Source organism: Pipistrellus hanaki (assembly GCF_964339955.1).
Source record: "Pipistrellus hanaki genome assembly, chromosome: 4".
In the NCBI taxonomy this organism is placed as follows: domain Eukaryota; kingdom Metazoa; phylum Chordata; class Mammalia; order Chiroptera; family Vespertilionidae; genus Pipistrellus; species Pipistrellus hanaki.
The window spans coordinates 48,930,908-48,947,540 of record NC_140506.1 but is presented as its reverse complement, the minus strand read 5'-3'; the positions used below and the strand labels follow the sequence as shown (position 1 = coordinate 48,947,540).

At 41.1% G+C, this 16,633-nt stretch overlaps 1 pseudogene across 1 annotated transcript; it reads right to left on the bottom strand.

Annotated features, from left to right (window-relative positions):
* Window positions 1-12,753: 12,753 nt before the first annotated feature.
* On the bottom strand, window positions 12,754-14,967 carry LOC311621027 (nuclear prelamin A recognition factor-like; annotated as a pseudogene). Its single transcript has 3 exons — window positions 14,802-14,967; window positions 13,460-14,681; window positions 12,754-12,863 (listed from the first exon to the last, which is right to left on the bottom strand). The product of its transcript is annotated as a nuclear prelamin A recognition factor-like (transcript).
* Between the last annotated feature and the right edge of the window lie 1,666 nt (window positions 14,968-16,633).

Sequence of the window (16,633 nt, the reverse complement as noted above, 5' to 3'; positions counted from 1 at the left end):
TGTTTTTCAGGTGATGAAAATGTTCTAAAACTGGCAATTTATGTGTCTAAATAAAATTGAAGAAATATACTAAACACATCAAATTGTACACTTTAAATGGGTGAAATGTATAGTATGTAAAATAAAGTTGTTATTAAAAAAATACTTCCTTACAAACCTGTCTTCAACATGATAACAAATTTCACAAGAACACTTTAAGATCCATCTACAGGACAAGGCCATCACCTAATCTTCTGTTCACCCATTTACATGTGCAGCTCCTCCAAGGATTTCAGAGAGATGCTCACAGCAGGGCTAGTTTTCCTGCTGGGAGGATTCACACTGCATGTTGGTCAGCTACTTCAAGCAATAAATGTATTGCTGGGAAATTATCTTTAAATCTTTAAAAATGGTTATTACAAATAAAAATTTAGTTCAAATATTTTAGGGGTGTTTATTTTTTGAAAATTCTTGTTAAACATAAAGCTTTTTCTAATAAATTAAAAAATAATAATTTTAGGTTTACAGAAAAGTTGCGTTTTTACAGAGGGTTCCCAGTTTCAGATTCCCTGAATATGACTATCTTTCATATTTTTCAAATGCATTTGTCAAAACCAGGAAACCAACATTGGAATAGTACTATTAACCAAACTCCAGACTTATTTGAATTTCACCAATTATTTCAAAAATTATTTCAAAATTTATTACAATTGCCTGGGATTCTCTTTTTCTTTAATATCTAATACTAAACTTTAAATTTTTTAGATTCTAGTGCTTTGGTAAGAAATATGTTCTAAATTATAAGACAGTGTGATGTGACTCTTACTTTCCCAGAGATGAAATGCGAGTATGTATAATTCTTTTAAAATTATGATTTTTTAATTTTAAGATGTGAATGAATGAGGAAACACAGTAAAAGTATCTCAAACTTTACTAGTCCAGAGGACAAAATGGGAGAATATTTTTCATAATCTTATATTGGAAAGCCCTCTCTATAATGTAACATAAAACTTAGAAACCCTAAAGGAAAAGATTAATAAATTTGATTACATTAAAATTTTCTCACAGAAAATAAGTATATAAAAAAGATAACACAAAAATAACTATTCACCAATAATAGAACCAACAATTCAATAGAAACATCACATTGTAAAAGACTCAAGTAAAAATTTCACAGAAAAAGGGCATTACATGGATTATTAGCCAGTGAAAATTCTCTCCAATCTAATTCAAAATAAGGCAAAAACACATAAAAGCACAACCAGATACCATTTTTATCCTATTAGATTAGAAAACACAAAAAGGATTAACAGCACACAACACTGGTAATAATGTAAAGAAGAAGCTAGTATTCCACATTGTTGGTTGAAATATAAATTGATGCAAAGATTTTGTTGGCAAAGTGTGGATTAGTAGGCTCATTTTACAGATGCAGATACTGAGTCTCAGAGAAGTTTAGTAAATTGCCTAAAAGCTCCCAGCTAAGTACTAGAGCTGTGATTCAGACCTATATTTAACTGGGCCCAAAGCCCAAGCCTTTCACCAGCACACACCCTACCTGCAGGAGTCACCTAGGCAGAGGCGAGGCGGCCACTGTCAGGGGTGGTCCTAGAAGGACACGTGATACAGGTCATGCAAGTTCAAGACAACCCTAAGGTTTCCTTCCAACTCTGTTTGCCTTTATTATGTTGGATAATCAAAGCAAATGTTGTCACAAGGATATTTTTAAGCAAAGATAATTGATTTAATATCATTTTAGCTAAAGCATTAAGTGGTGCTTAAAACCCAGAGGGAGAGATATGAAGCAGAAAAGTGAGGTGAGTAACCCACAGCACCTAATTATAAGTTTAACTGTAGACACAATCAGCTCATGACACACCTGCAAGGTGGAAAATATGTGTTTAGGTGATTCCTCTGTGAAGCGTCCACTGAACGCCCTGTGTCAGAGAACCTCCTGACGAGCAGCATTTGGCCAAGCCCGCTCAAGGAATGAGTGTGTGCCATTTACTTAGTAAGACTCACACTTAACATGTATTATTTGGACATGGGATGATCTTGCCTATATTGAAATGATGCAATGCAAAATGTAAGACCTGAAGTCTCCCAGAAACAGAAAGGCTGGTGACAGAAATGGTGGTCACAGGGACGCCAACAATGAAAGGCTGACTACTGCATCTTTCAGAAGGAGCTCACACGTTTACACATAGTTTGAGCTTCTGCGTGACTTCTCATAGTTTCAAGAATATATAAATTAATAATTCATTGTTACATCAAAATTATGGAAGCAGAAAATGGACAGTAGCCCTGGCCAGTGCCGCTCAGTGGTTGACCATCAACCTATGAACCAGGAGATGGCTGGTTTGATTCCCTATCAGGTCACATGCCCAAGATTGTGGCTTGATCCCTAGTATGGTTGCATGTAAGAGGTAGCCAATCGATGTTTCTCTCTCATCATTGATGTTTCTCTCTCTCTCTCCCTCCATCTCTGAAATCAATAAAGATATTAAGTATATTATAATATATTTGGAAGTGGGAGCTAACCTGAATAAATGAGAACAATTGAAGACAATATAGGTTTGTGCTAAATTTTGGAAGAATGCAAACTATGGAAATCCTTAAAAACCAGGTCAAGGAGCTTAGACTTTTCCTCTAATTATGTTTATTGTAGAAATTATTATTAATACAATCTAAACAGGAAAAATAAAATTGAATTAAAATTTTGGAAGAATGCAAACTATGGAAGTCCTTAAAAACCAGGTCAAGGAGCTTAGACTTTTCCTTTTATTATGTTTATTGAAGAAATTATTATTAATAAAACCTAAACAGGAAAAATAAAATTGAAATAAAATTACCCCCAATACACAGTTAAGTTATTGATGTATAATTTTATCTTTATCTACATCTCTGTTACAAACAGAGATGTAGATAAAGATATTTGTAACTGCATTATTTACCTAAAATAGGATATTGAATTTTTTTTTTTTTTTTTGGTGTCAATAAATATGTATTAGAAGTCTATGAAGCGATCAGAAAGAGCAGAGAGAACTGTGGGGTAAGTGATCAGCCAGGCCTCATGCTGGACCCAGAAGCGTAAGCAGGATTTAAATAATCAGGAATAAGACTCTCCAGGCAGTGCAACGTGAAAAACTGCAGAGAAGTGGGAGACAGTTGGCTCCCTGAGTAGGGCTGGGAGAAGGAAGGGTTCAGGGCAACTATTATTTATCCTCTCTGAGAACCAAACAGGGAGGAATGGGTTTGAGTGTAGCCCACAGTCTTTCCCCATAAAGAGAATCATGGATGTGAAGTTTTTAGTAGTGAGATGAGCGATTTTCTAATTCTGTATTTATTGAAACTCTTTTGTTATTCAGTAACAGAAAAAGCCAACTGTATAAGTTCAAACAAAAAAGAGGGCAGATTAGTTCCAGGAAATAAGGGACTTGCCAACACGAAAGAGCTGAAATGCAACCGGCCTCACTTCAGATTGGAACTCATGGCAGGAAGGCTACAAGGAAGCTCATTCTTCTCTACCTCCATCCATCTCTCTGCTTCCCTCAGGGACCTACTCTGTTCTTTCTCTGCAGGCTGGCTTTCTGGGTTGTCACTTCCCATAGCGAATACCAGTTCTACACCCTTCTTATAGTTGTTGTCATTTAGAACGTTTTTCTCAGTCTTCTTTATTTTTCTATCCAGGCCCACCTTCCAATGAGGAAAGCAACCTTGTTTGGGTCATTTCAAGTCAGGTATACCCTGGGTCCCATCAAGTATGGGTTGGGAGGAAGGGGGTGTTGTGATGAGGCCATAATGAGCTCTAGGAAACTAGTCCAAAGGAGGAGGAACTGAAACATGCTGGGAGGATACTCCAAATGGTCCTGTGCATGCTCTCAACTCCTTTCTCTCAAAAAATTAGGAACTCTCTAATGATGTGTTGCAATAAAATAAGGTAAAAATCAAGATTATGCAAGTGCCCAAAATGACCTTGAGTATATAATTGAAGTATATAATTGAAGAGATACTTTTTCTCAATAAAAATAAATCTGGACATAGGATGGGTGTGTAATCCACTGAGGAGACTCTTGGAAGGGGCACATTGTCCTCTGAGCTTGAAACAACAGAAATATAGGGGGGAAATAAAAATAAATCCAACACCATTACTTATGTAATGTGAAGTGATTGGAAATAAGAAAGATTAATATTATTATCAACGCCAAAGAGATGTGACATTAGGCATATGTTGATATACAAAATCTTACTCTGCTAATGGCACTTTTTTCTTGGTTAAATCTAACCAAAGCATTTGCAGTAACATGTGGTTTGGGTGTGGTGGTAGAGCCTGGGTGAGTCACGTTGATGACCAATTGTGGTTTCTTTTTCTCTATAGTGAGGAAATATGGTTTGCTCAGCATATCAGCCCAGGTTAAAGACCTTCTAGATACACTGCAAGAAATATTTATTAATGGGTAAAAGGCATACAGAAAGAAGAAATGAGGGCAAGGAAGGACAAGTGAGGTGACTATACTTTGAGTGGGAGGGGTAGATTAGGATATATGGAAAGGATAAGATAATTCAAATGAAAACTGTGTTTTGCTAAGCACTGCAGTAAGCTGTTTCCCTTTGAGAGAATTGGGCTGCTAACATTTTTGTATAGGAAATTCACTCAATAAAATGGTGTTTGTGAGAGGAATGGAAGTTGGAAGAAAATAGCCAGATTTCAAGAACATAATGTGAGAGATACACTTGCCAGCCAGAGTACTTCATTGTGTGACTCAGTTTTCAGTGTTGCCACAGGTCTGAAGGCCCATATGAGCATGCCATTAACTCAGGGTGGGGATGCTACAGGAATTTAAATTTTTTCAATTTATTATTACAATAATAAATGTAATGCAATAATTGCAACCAGCAGTAGTACACAATGATCATACATGAGGCACTGTACTAAGTGCTTTAATACATTGCCTCATCTAGTATACAGAATAACCCTAGAAAGTAGGTATTCCAACTTAATTATCCACAGGTAACAGATAAAGGGACTGAGGTTCAAAGTGATTAAGTAACTTGCTCAAGGTTAGCCAGTCAGTAAGTGGCCGAGCTGGGGTTTGAACACAGCTGGGTGGATCTAAAGGTCACATGCTTCACCCACTATGCTGTCTGCTTTCCCACTATGCTGTCTGCTTCCCCACTATGCTGTCTGCTTCCCCACAAGGCTTACCTATTATGTAAAAATATGATGGCCTCCAACAAATGGGACTTTTGATGCTCACCTTGGTGTTTGTCTCTGTTATTTATTACTCTATAGAAATTCTGATTCAAGTATATATTTGTATGAAAATATATTACTAATTTTTAAAAAATAATTTTTAAATTTTAGAATAGTTTCGGATTTACAAAAAAAAAAAAGTTGCAAAGATAGTATAGAGAGTTTCCCCTTTGTTAACATTGCACATTACCATGGTACATTTGTCACACCCAATGAACCAACATCGGTACATTACCGTTAACTAAACCAGACTTTATTCTAATTTCCTTAGTTTTTCCCTGATGTCCTTTTTCTGTCCCAGAACCCCATCTGGGACACATTACAGTCATTCCTCATGTCTCATTAGGCTCCCTGTGCTGTAAAGGCTTCTCAGACTTTCAGGACCATGGAAACATAGGGTCATTCTAACATAACCCTTTGTTATAAGACTGTATCAGTGGTACATATTTTCAACATGATTTTCCACTGACCATATTAATCTGGGTCACTTGGCTGTTGTAGTGTTTGTCAGGTTCTTTGACTGTAAATTTACTTTTTACACTTGTCTATACTCTTAGGAAGCAAGCCACTAGACAGCCCACATTCAAGAGGTGGAAAGTTAAGCTCTACTTTCTTGAGGAGGAAGTATATGTTGCAGTTCTGTATGGAGTATTTGTCTCTTCTCCCCTACTGATTTATTTATATCAGTGCGGACTCATGGACATGTATTTTATACTTTGGGTTATAGTTTATGCTACATTGTTTATTGTGTTGCTGAGATGTTCCAGCGTGAGCCATTGGGAGCTCTTTTGGGTCAGCTCTGTTCCCTTTGACATACCCCATCATTTTATCTCTGAACATTCTTTCTGGCCTTGTAAGATGCTTCAGGCCTATTTATGTATTCCCTGTTGCAGCACTAGAATTAACCAAGTTCTTTTTGGGGTGATGAAAATGTTCTGGAATTAGATAGTAGTATTGACTGCAACAATTGCAGCACATAGTTAATACACTAAAAACCACTAAATTACACATTTAAAAATGATAAATTTTATGTCATATGAAGTATATCTCAATTTTTAAATGATATTTTAAAAAATGCTTAAAGTGAGTTGTGAATAAGCAAAGAAAGGTCCTATGAGTGGACAGTGGAGAAATAAATTCTAGGCAGAGAATACCAAAGGTACAAAAGCATAGAGCCATGAAGCAATATGTTATTCAGTTCAGGACTCTGCAAGCAACTATTTAAAAACTTTAAAAATATGCACTGAGTGGCCAGATTATTCTGACCACCCCATCAGTACTTCGTTGGGCCACCTCTTGCCTTTAATATTGCAGCAATTCTTCTTGGCATTGACTCCACGGGATGTTGAAAGGTGATGTGAGGAACCTGACACCATGCATGATGAATGGCACTGTCCAGTTTTGTAAGATTTGATGGTTGCGGAACCAGCTGCCTGATGGCTCTTTTAACTTCGTCCCACAAATGCGCAATTGGATTGAGATCTGGAGATTGTGGGGCCACCTAAGCAAGGTAAAGTCTCCCTCATGTTCTTGAAATCACTCCTGCACCATATGAGCACCGTGGCATGGCGCATTGCCTTGTTGGAAGGAACCATCTCCATTGGGATACACCATCAACATGATAGGATGAACTTGATCAGCAACGATACTTAGTAGGTTGTGCTATTCAGACGTTGTTCCACATGAATCAAAGGGCCCAAATCATGCCAGGAAAACACGCCCCAAACCATAACACTGCCCCACCAGCTTGAAGGGTTGTACTCATGCAATGTGGGGTGCATTCTTTCTTGCTGTTTCCGTGAAATTCTCACTCTGCCATCTGCATGATGCAACTGGAAACCTGATTCATCGGACCACATGACTTTTTTCCAATGCTCGACTGTCCAATCCTTGTGTTCCCGTGCGAATTGGAGACGTTTTATGTTTGTAACTGCAGACAGCAAAGGTGTTTGAACAGGCCTTTGGCTTCCATATCCCATACAATGCAGTATATGGCTAATTCGCCTACAAACCTCAGGTGGTACTAATAATCTGGCAACTCAGTGTATACATGTAGCATAAATCCTGACATTTTTATTTTTATTTTTTGTAATGCAAGTGACTGACTTAAGCTTTGATTGCTGAGATATCCAGAGGGGCATCCACTTAAACAAATAAACAAACAAAAACAATATCAGAATAAACACATTTCTAGCCACAAGAGTAAAGATCCCCGCCACCTCCAATATCAGGCTGTTTGTTTTAAAGATCTAAGTTGATTTCAGTAACTATCTGTACATTTATTGTTTTCTCTTCTCCATGCTTTATACTCCTGTTCTTATGTGGGTTTTTCCCCCATTTATGGAATACTACGACATCATGGCTGGACCTGAGGAGCAATATGCTAAGTTAAATAAGCCAGTTAGAGAAAGACAAATACCATATGGTTTTACTCATATGTGGAATCTCACAAACAAAATGAACTAATAAACAACATAGAGATAGACTCATAGATAGAGAGAACCCAGGCTGATAGCTATCAGTGGGGAGAGGGGTTGCAGAGCTGGATGAAAAAGGTTAAGGGATTAAGCAAAAAACAAACAAAAAAACTCATAGACACAAGCATGTTGATTAGCCACTCTTATGTTTTAGATTCCCCAATAGTGAGCCCAGGAAACACTGGGCCTCTATACTTGACTCAATAAAAGCAGAACTCCCTCCCTGGCTGGTTTGGCTCAGTTGGTAGAGTGTCAGCCTACAGACTGAAGGGTCCCGGGTTCGATTCCAGTCAAGGGCACATGGCTGCGGGCTCAATCCCCAATTGGGGGCATGCAGGAGGCAGCCAATCAATGATTCTCTCTCCTCATTGATGTTTCTATTTCTCTCTCCCTCTACCTTCCTCTCTCTCAAAAAACAAACAAACAGCCGAAACCGGTTTGGCTCAGTAGAGAGAGCATCAGCCTTCAGACTGAGGGGTCCCGGGTTCGATTCCGGTCAAGGACATGTACTTTGGTTGCGGGCACATCCCCAGTAAGGGGTGTGCAGGAGATAGCTGATCAATGATTCTCTCTCATCGGTGTTTCTAACTCTCTATCTGTAAAAAAATCAATAAAATATATATTTTTTAAAAAACAAAACCACACAAAAAAGAAAACACAAAACAATAAAAATATGTATTTTTTAAAAAATCAGTTATAGGCTAAAACACAAAAAACAGACTTTTAAAATAAGTCAATACAGCACTAATTTTGTGTGTGATTAAAAGATGGATTTCTTCCTTTTTTCATTTTGGTCCTCAACTTGGAAGTAACTTAGTTGATCAATAAATAAAGAATGCTTGGGGGGGTCATCTCTCTGCCTGCAATGCACCCCCCCCCCCCCCCGGCTCTCCAGGGCTCATGCTGTGTCTCTTTCAGGCCCAACTTAAGTCTTTCTCTAGAGAGGCCTTCCCTGTTCCTGCCACCTGGTAGATTCCCACTGTCCACCTTTATCTTCCGTCACTGCATTCTCATAGTGCATCCTACTCAGGCAGTTCTGCTTGTTTATTTGTTTGTTGGATTTTTGTATCTAACTCTGAGGACAGGGAACACGATTGTTTTCTTCAGTGACATACCCACTGCCTAGGACAGTGACCCATAAAAATTTAGTTGAATGAATGACTAGCTGTGAAGGCAGAGAGCTGGGATGGTAGGACAAGCCTCCTTAGATTACCAGCCCAGAGCACCTGGCATTGCCTTGTTCTGAAGCTGATTCTGTCCAGCCTGGTCCACAACATCCCAGGCTTAGCTGGTCTAAGGTTTGGCTGTGGTTAAGTTCTGTGTTTGCAAACTTTTTTTTCCCTCCGTCAAGTGCTATAAAGCTGTGTAATCACGTGACAGCTCCCTTCAGGAGTAAGTTCTGTGTTCACTGGCTATGTTTTGGTTATGCAGGGAAAACAGCACCCAAACAACTTTCTAACTTGGGTTCTGAAGGTTAAACTAATTGGGTCACTTTGAGAAAGCCAGGTCCCTGCCCAGGTCTCTGTGACGTAGATGATCTTGGAATATTATCATCCTCAATTCACAGATAAGGAGCGATGAATGACATCCTAAATCTTTGCAGCTGGCTGGCAGCAGAGCCAGGCTCAGGGCAGATCTGTCTGCCTGGCTCTAAGGCTGCATGATCTCAGCTGTCTCACTCAGCTTTCTGGATTCTTAAAGGAGGTTGGCTGGATGGTTTCTAAATTTCCTTATATTTTAATGCTCTATGTATGATTAGGGAATACTTATCACATAGAAATAGAAACCTTACTCAGTTTGTACCCACAGTTGTAACGTATGTTTATAGAAGGGTCAAAACTGATTCTTGTCATTTTGGGGGAAGTCTCTTCTGAGCAACAAGAGGTTAGGTGACACCCTTTTAGTTCCCAACATGTTAACCATGGGGAGTGTCTGATCTGCTAGGTAAGTGGTTCTCATCCTTTCTAATGTCGTGATCCTTTCATACAGTTCCTCATGTTGTGGTGACCCCCAACCATAAAATTATGTTCATTGCTACTTCATAACTGTAATTTTGCTACTGTTATGAATCGTAATGTAAATACCTGTGTTTTCCGATGATCTTAGCTGACTCTGCTAGCAGTTCTCAACCTGCGACCCATGGGTTAAGAACCGCTGCTGTAGAGCCATCACAAAACACAGATATTTACATTACAATTCATAACAGTAGCAAAATTATAGTTATGAAGTAGCAGCAAAAATAATTTTATGGTTGGGGGTCACCACAACATTAGGATCTATATTAAAGGTCACGGCATTAGAAAAGTTGAGAACTACTGGGTGAGAGTAATTTATTTATTAACTGTCTTTTTTTATAGAGCAATTTGAACAAGTCCAGGTAAACTGCCAAAACTGTTTGGGGCATACCAGCCCATATGGGGCCTGTGTGTGATGAAGGCGAAATAGACAAATAAGTGGAGAAAAGTTATTGTGCACTGAAGTGGTCCCTTTAAACGAATGCTTAAAAAAAATCAACAATGAAGAAAAGAATGTATTTCCTGTCTAAATATTTGTACAGTAAAGGGTAATATTTATGTACACTTTTAATATAGGCGTTTTCTGCTCCTACAATAAAGTCACTGATAGCAACCAAGCAAACAACCAGTTTTTCCTCTTCACTCTGTGGGATAAAGCAGGTGCCCAGTGAAATGAAAATGAAAGTTTGGCACGTAGGTAAATTTCATCTTCAGGGTTTACTTAGGACATGCAAACTCAGGGTGCCTGAGGCATGGACTTGAAGAGGGTCCCCAACAGCTTCTAGTGGTATGCTAAGGGCACACACTGCAAGTCACCCCAGAAGGCCCTTCTCTTTCTTTCCTTTCTTTCCATGAACCAGCTGCACCTTCCAGGAGACAGTAAAACACTGACATTTGTGTGCCCTGAGTATAAACTTCTTTCTCAGGAAGAAATCTGTGCTTAATTAAGAAAATAGCAACACCTCATGTTTATTTTTTAAACATTTTTGCAACTTTCTAAGCATTTTCATGTGGTGGATCGCAGATTTTTGGGTTTCACAGACTAGTAAAATAAAATAAAAAATGAATAGCAACAGAGAGTGTCCAACTTTGTATTTTGTCCCAAATAACAATCTTTGAGAGAAAAAGGTTGTCACATACAATGTCCATCACTCATGAAAGAAAGGCAACGGTCATAGCAAAGGAGCAAGGCGGTCAGTTAATATAAAATGCCCTTCAAATTGCCCGCAATGGACTTTTTGGAACATTCACTATATTATCCTGACTTTTCTCATTCTTCTGAAAAGCAGTAAAAACTCCATCAAAAACCCTCCAACCTCTACAGCAGGTGAACAGGAATCACTCTCGTGTCACCCGTCAGGGAGTGTGGGCTACGGGATGCGGCATGATGAGCTCTGGTGGTGCTGACACTGTGCACCCACACACCACACGTGGAGCATCAGGGACCTAGACCCGGGGCTGGAATCCTGGCCCAGCCACTCACCAGCTAGGAAAACTCGGCACACTTTAGTAATACCTGAAAGCTCTAGAAAAAAAGATTGCTATCGGCTTGCCCCAAGGGCCTGGGGTTTTAATACGGGGTCCAGGGGCTGGATAAAGTTTGTTTAGTTCGATTCTCTTCTCTTGGCTCACCTGTGGGTTACAGTGATCGTCCCAAGGCCACTGTGTCTTCCTGGATTCCCCAGGTGACAGCCACCCACCAGTCTGCTCAGCCGGCAGAATCTGACTTGTGACTATTATTTCTCTCTGGCTTTTCAGTCCCCAGAGAAACACTTATGCTGGGTTTAAATATGTTCTCCGAGACTGGCCCTGTTGGAAAGTCTATGAGCCCTCTAGTATCCTTTAATAAATTCCTTAAAAAAAAAAAAAAAAAAAAAGTACTAAGAAGAGTAAAAGAAGAAGACGGAGGGCTCCCGAAAATCTGAAAGAAAATCCCTGACTGCTAGTTAGTCTTGGTAGGTACAGATTTAATGGGCCATTAGGTAATGAGCTATTAGATAAACCCCCAACAGCATGAATTTTGGGGCCAGGAGTACATTGCTTGAGCCTGGAGTAAATGACAAACTGAAACTTCCTGGGAGGTTTATGTGCGCTTGGACAGCAGCAGGGAGTCCTCTTATATTCTTTCTTTCCTTCTGTGAACCCTGCACTTATGGAGAAAACAAGAACAGAAATTATGTGGAGTGGAAATCCTCCTTGTTTATTTTCCTTTTTAAAGCTCTTTTTTAGCTTACTAGAGGCCTGGTGCATGAATTCACTCATGAGTAGGGCTCCAAAGGGGGTGGGGAGGAGCCAGGACCCCATCGGCCCTCCGGGCAGGCAGTGTGACTCCCTTGTGGGCCTGGAACCTGCATCCGTCCCACAGATATTCCCGCCAGTTGTCAGGAGCGACCTGGCAACTGCTTTATTTATTTATTTTTTGACACTTTAACTGTTTATTTCATAATCAGAAATGTATCTATGTTACCATAGAGAATGAAACCCCATTGTAAATAGATTGAAAGCAGAAAATAGGTAATTTCACACAATGTCCCAGTTATCGACCCAGATAGGTGCACAGTTACAATAACACAGGAATGAGGGAAATCTAACAGGCTGAGGGGTTCAAGAATGTCACCCACATGGTAACAAAATCTAAGTGCTCTAGAAACCAACACCAGGCCTCACGTCACAGGACAGCCCTAACATGCATGGGGTGCTGGGCTCTGTGGTGGCTGCGTATCTGTCTGTGTAGTTGTCTGTGAGCCAGCTGCTCTCTTCCTTCTCACTTAGGGCAAGCAGCATGTGAGGGCAGAGCATGCTTGGGGGGGTGGGGGGGCTGCCCGGAGCTGAGGGGAGAGGCCAGGCCCACGGGGTGAGAGGTAGACACAGAGGACACTATCTCATCCAACTGTGGGGCGGGCCGGCCAGCCTGCATCTACCTGACCCACCCAGGAGGAACAGAGCAGGGTGTCTGCCTCTCCATCCTCCATTCTTGCATCTGTGCCACCTGTCACCCTTGCCAGGCCTCCCCCAAAGTGAGTTCAGCTCAATTCTGAATATGAAAGAGCACGGGGGTGGGTCTCCACTCCAGCGCCCCCTGATTCCCAGCTACAGGACTTGGTTTCAGGACAGTGGCCACAGATGCAGAACAAAGATCTGTTTCAAGAAAAGTTGGGAATGCAGACTTTCCTATGAGCCCCTGTTCCAAAAGGTGGCAGTTTATTCACATTGTGGCAAAGACACCTTAAAGAGTAACACAAGTGGGTAAAGTCAGGGCCAAACCGGCCATTTCTTCATTCAATCTCTCTGAGGTGTGTGGACAGAACCAAGTCTCAGCTCTTTGCAGGACACTCTTTGCAGGACACTTTTTTCTTTTTATTTTCTTCTTTTTTTTTTTTCTTTTAAGCCTAAAGGACAGTAGTCTGTCTCCATTCTTGTTTTTTGGGATTTTTTCATTCTCGCATAAAAGGATACATACATTAAGGCAATCCTCTTGAGATACAATATTCCAAATACACCCATATGATGATGACAAGGCCCCTCAGAGGGAGGGAGCCGACAGAAGGGGAGCAGGGAATTCTGAAAACCAAAGCGATGACAGAGATGCTAAGCCTTTCCTTCACACATCATATGCCCCTCCTCAGGTGGCCTGCAGGCTGGGCATCTGCTGGACCTTTACCATTGATGTCCTGGCAGGCTGCCCTGGGCCCTGCTAGGCAGTGTGCAGGGCCACCTGGGCCCTGGGGAATCACCTCCCCTCCGCCCCAGCCACTCCTGGTACAGCTCCTGCACATGGGCACTGGTCTCCGGCGGCCATACCGGGATGGCAGCATAGATGCCTTCCATCTGCCAAAGCAGTGCCCTTTCTGCACACCCATCCTCACCTGGGCCTGGCCCCTGCCGCTTAGGCATCCCCAGCCCAGGCCAGGACCTCCACGAAGTGGCAGGAGAACTTGCCCCTCTACAGCTTCAGGACCACTTCTGGATGTTCCGAAAGCCACAGCAGCCTCAAAGCATAGCAGAACCTCTCCATCCCTTTCAAGAGTGACCTCCTGCCAGTCTTTGTTCCTTACGGTGCGGTAGGTGAGCACTCCAACATTCTCATTGAACTGCTCCTTGGCCATGTGCCTGAAGATGTGTGACAGGTACCCGTCGGAGCTGGCACCATCGTGGAGCCTCACCTCCTTCTCCTTCATGTCTCCAAACAGAGTGTCCAGGGCGGTGTCATTCGAGGCAAGGTCATTTTGCTCCATTATCTGGACAATTTTACCTGAAATTAACACACAGCATCCTGGGAACTATGCAAAGCTGTGGGAACATCTTCTTGAAGGGCCTCTAGCTTCTTGTCATAACCTGGGGGCCACAATGACACTGAAAATCTTGTCTGGGGACAGGTTCTGCTGTCTGGCAAAGTAATCCTTCACCAGAGAGTCCATGATCTGCTGGGGAGACTTGGCCATGCAGAGGTGGGGGGTGATGGGGTGACCCAGCATGTGCTCTGCATATTAGACCCAGCCGGGGTAGGCAGAGGTCAGCATGGTAGCCGGGGCTCTTCCTCCCAGTGCTGGCAGTACCAACACACAAATTCCTCCTGACTCTCCAGGATGCTAACGTCTGCGGCTATATTCATGTCAAAGACAGTGCACACCAAGTCTTATATGCACCAGAAGCCTCAGATCCTCTGGATGCATCGGTGACACTGAGGCTGAATCTAGCAGCAAAATAAGGCAGGGACTGAGGACACACGGACACTGCCAGCACCTTGTGCTGTGAGGTATCACATTTCTTATTAAGGTTCAGAACACGGAAGAAGTCCTTGGCATTCTGCTGAGAAACTTGGACTCCTTCCACTGCGGTCACACAACTGTCACACCAGGCAGTCACTCAGAAATACCTTGGCATTGGCCAACTTACAGAATTCTCCCTTCTCTCCATTCTCCCGAGGTGGACTCTGGACGTGGACTGCAGCATTCTCTTGGTCATTGGTTTATGGTTGTTTTTTTTGTTTGTTTGTTTTTGTTTTTACTACATTCCTTCCATGTGCAGCGATCACACTTCATCTGGAGCAGGGTGGGAGGAGTCGGCTCGAGTGACCTGGAGGAAGCACGGGAGAGCAGTCACCACTGGTCGCCCTTGGCACTGCTGGTGGTATTTTTTCCTTCTTGTGGAGCATGTAGGGAGGTGAAGCGGCCACAGTGCTGAGGCTGAGTTCCAGGAGGCCAGCAGTGCTATTGGGAACGTGCCAGTGGCACTGGTCCATTGGTGCCTGGCCCGTCCTCAGGAGATTGAACCTGCAGGACTACTGAGGGAGTGAGTGGCTGCCACCAGGCTGGGGGCCCCCTGAGCTGGTTGGTCAGGACCAGTGCTCCTGCTTTGGGAGCACACTGACCACCAGGGGTCAGCTCCTGCATTGAGTGTCTGCCCCCTGGTGGTCAGTGCACTTCATAGCAACTGGTCTATGGGTCATTCTGGTCGTTAAGGTCGCTGATTTTTTTACATATAGATATTACTTTACTGAGAAATTGAAAGCACAAAGAGGTTAGAAAAATTGCCTAAGATTACAAAGATTATGGTAAATGATCAGAATTCTGCCTCCTAACTTTTGCAATTTTATCACTATCTTGAAGCATTCACCAAAAACATTTCAATGAGAGAATATTGGACTACATTTTTTTCTATTCTTTTTTATGAAAGATTAAGAAAAAGTCATATTCTGATTTATAAGAGTGTGTGTGTATGCATTTGAGAGAAAGTAGAACCTTAATTAGAAGCACCATCATCATTATACTCTATACTAATTAGTAATCCTAAAAAGATTTTTGTTTTGTGAGCTTTTAAGAGAAATTGTCATGAAAAATGACAACTGAGGCAGTCTTGCACAGCATTAACCTTACTAACTTAGAAGGACCAAGTGTCTATAAAAATTGCACATAACAAATAGCCAAGACAGTAAGAACTCTTCCCTGAATCCATGTGTTGCCATGGAAATAGATAACCCAGAATGATGCAGTGATTTCTTATCTTTAGAAACAATTCTCATATAAAAGGAACACAAGTACAAAGATATATAAATGGATGAGAATATTTGCTTATTTAAATTATGCTGGTTCACAGAGATTAAACCTATGGTAGATGCTTTGAGTTTGCCATTTTTTTTTTGAGACAAGTTTCTCTTTTCAGTTAATGGAAAAGCGACAAAGAAATAGCAAAGATCGTATAATTAATGATTACATCCATAAATAAAGAGATGAATGCCATACTAACACACCTAATGAAACATGACTCTGCCTCCCACAACTCACTCGATGTTTTGGGAATTTTTATGCCCATTAAAAATATTACTTCAGGAGGGCATTATATTAGTAATACCCATTTGTTTTAGGACAGTTATAAAACACCTAAAAGAAAAAAGAAAAATCACTAATGCTACCATTCAGTAGTAGCTGTTGTTATGATGCTGGTATAATTCTTTCCAGATAATTATATCCATATATTAAACAATGAACTAGACATGTGTGTTTACAAGATTGGAATCACATTATCTATTCTATTTTCCCAGACTCTTTTAAACTTGTTCAGTGTCATATGCTTAGTCAGTGCTTCATTGTCTGGCTAAGAATAGCTGTTTGTTTCTCAAAGAAAAGTTATGCCTAGAATTTCTTCCAAGGAACACACACATACCCTCACACACAATGGGATGGGTATCAGAACACTGTTCCCTTGAATTAGTTGTGGTTATTTCCTCGCTATACCCACAAACATTTGTGGAAATCCCCAGCAGAGCACATGGTAAAAGACAGGCCCAGTTTTAATCTAGGAAAATGTACAGAAAGCTGTGGGTATGACTTAGATCTAGTTAAAATAATATGGCATGAGTGTCATTAACAAAATTATAGTAATCTAAAAAAAAAAAAAAAAGCCCTAAC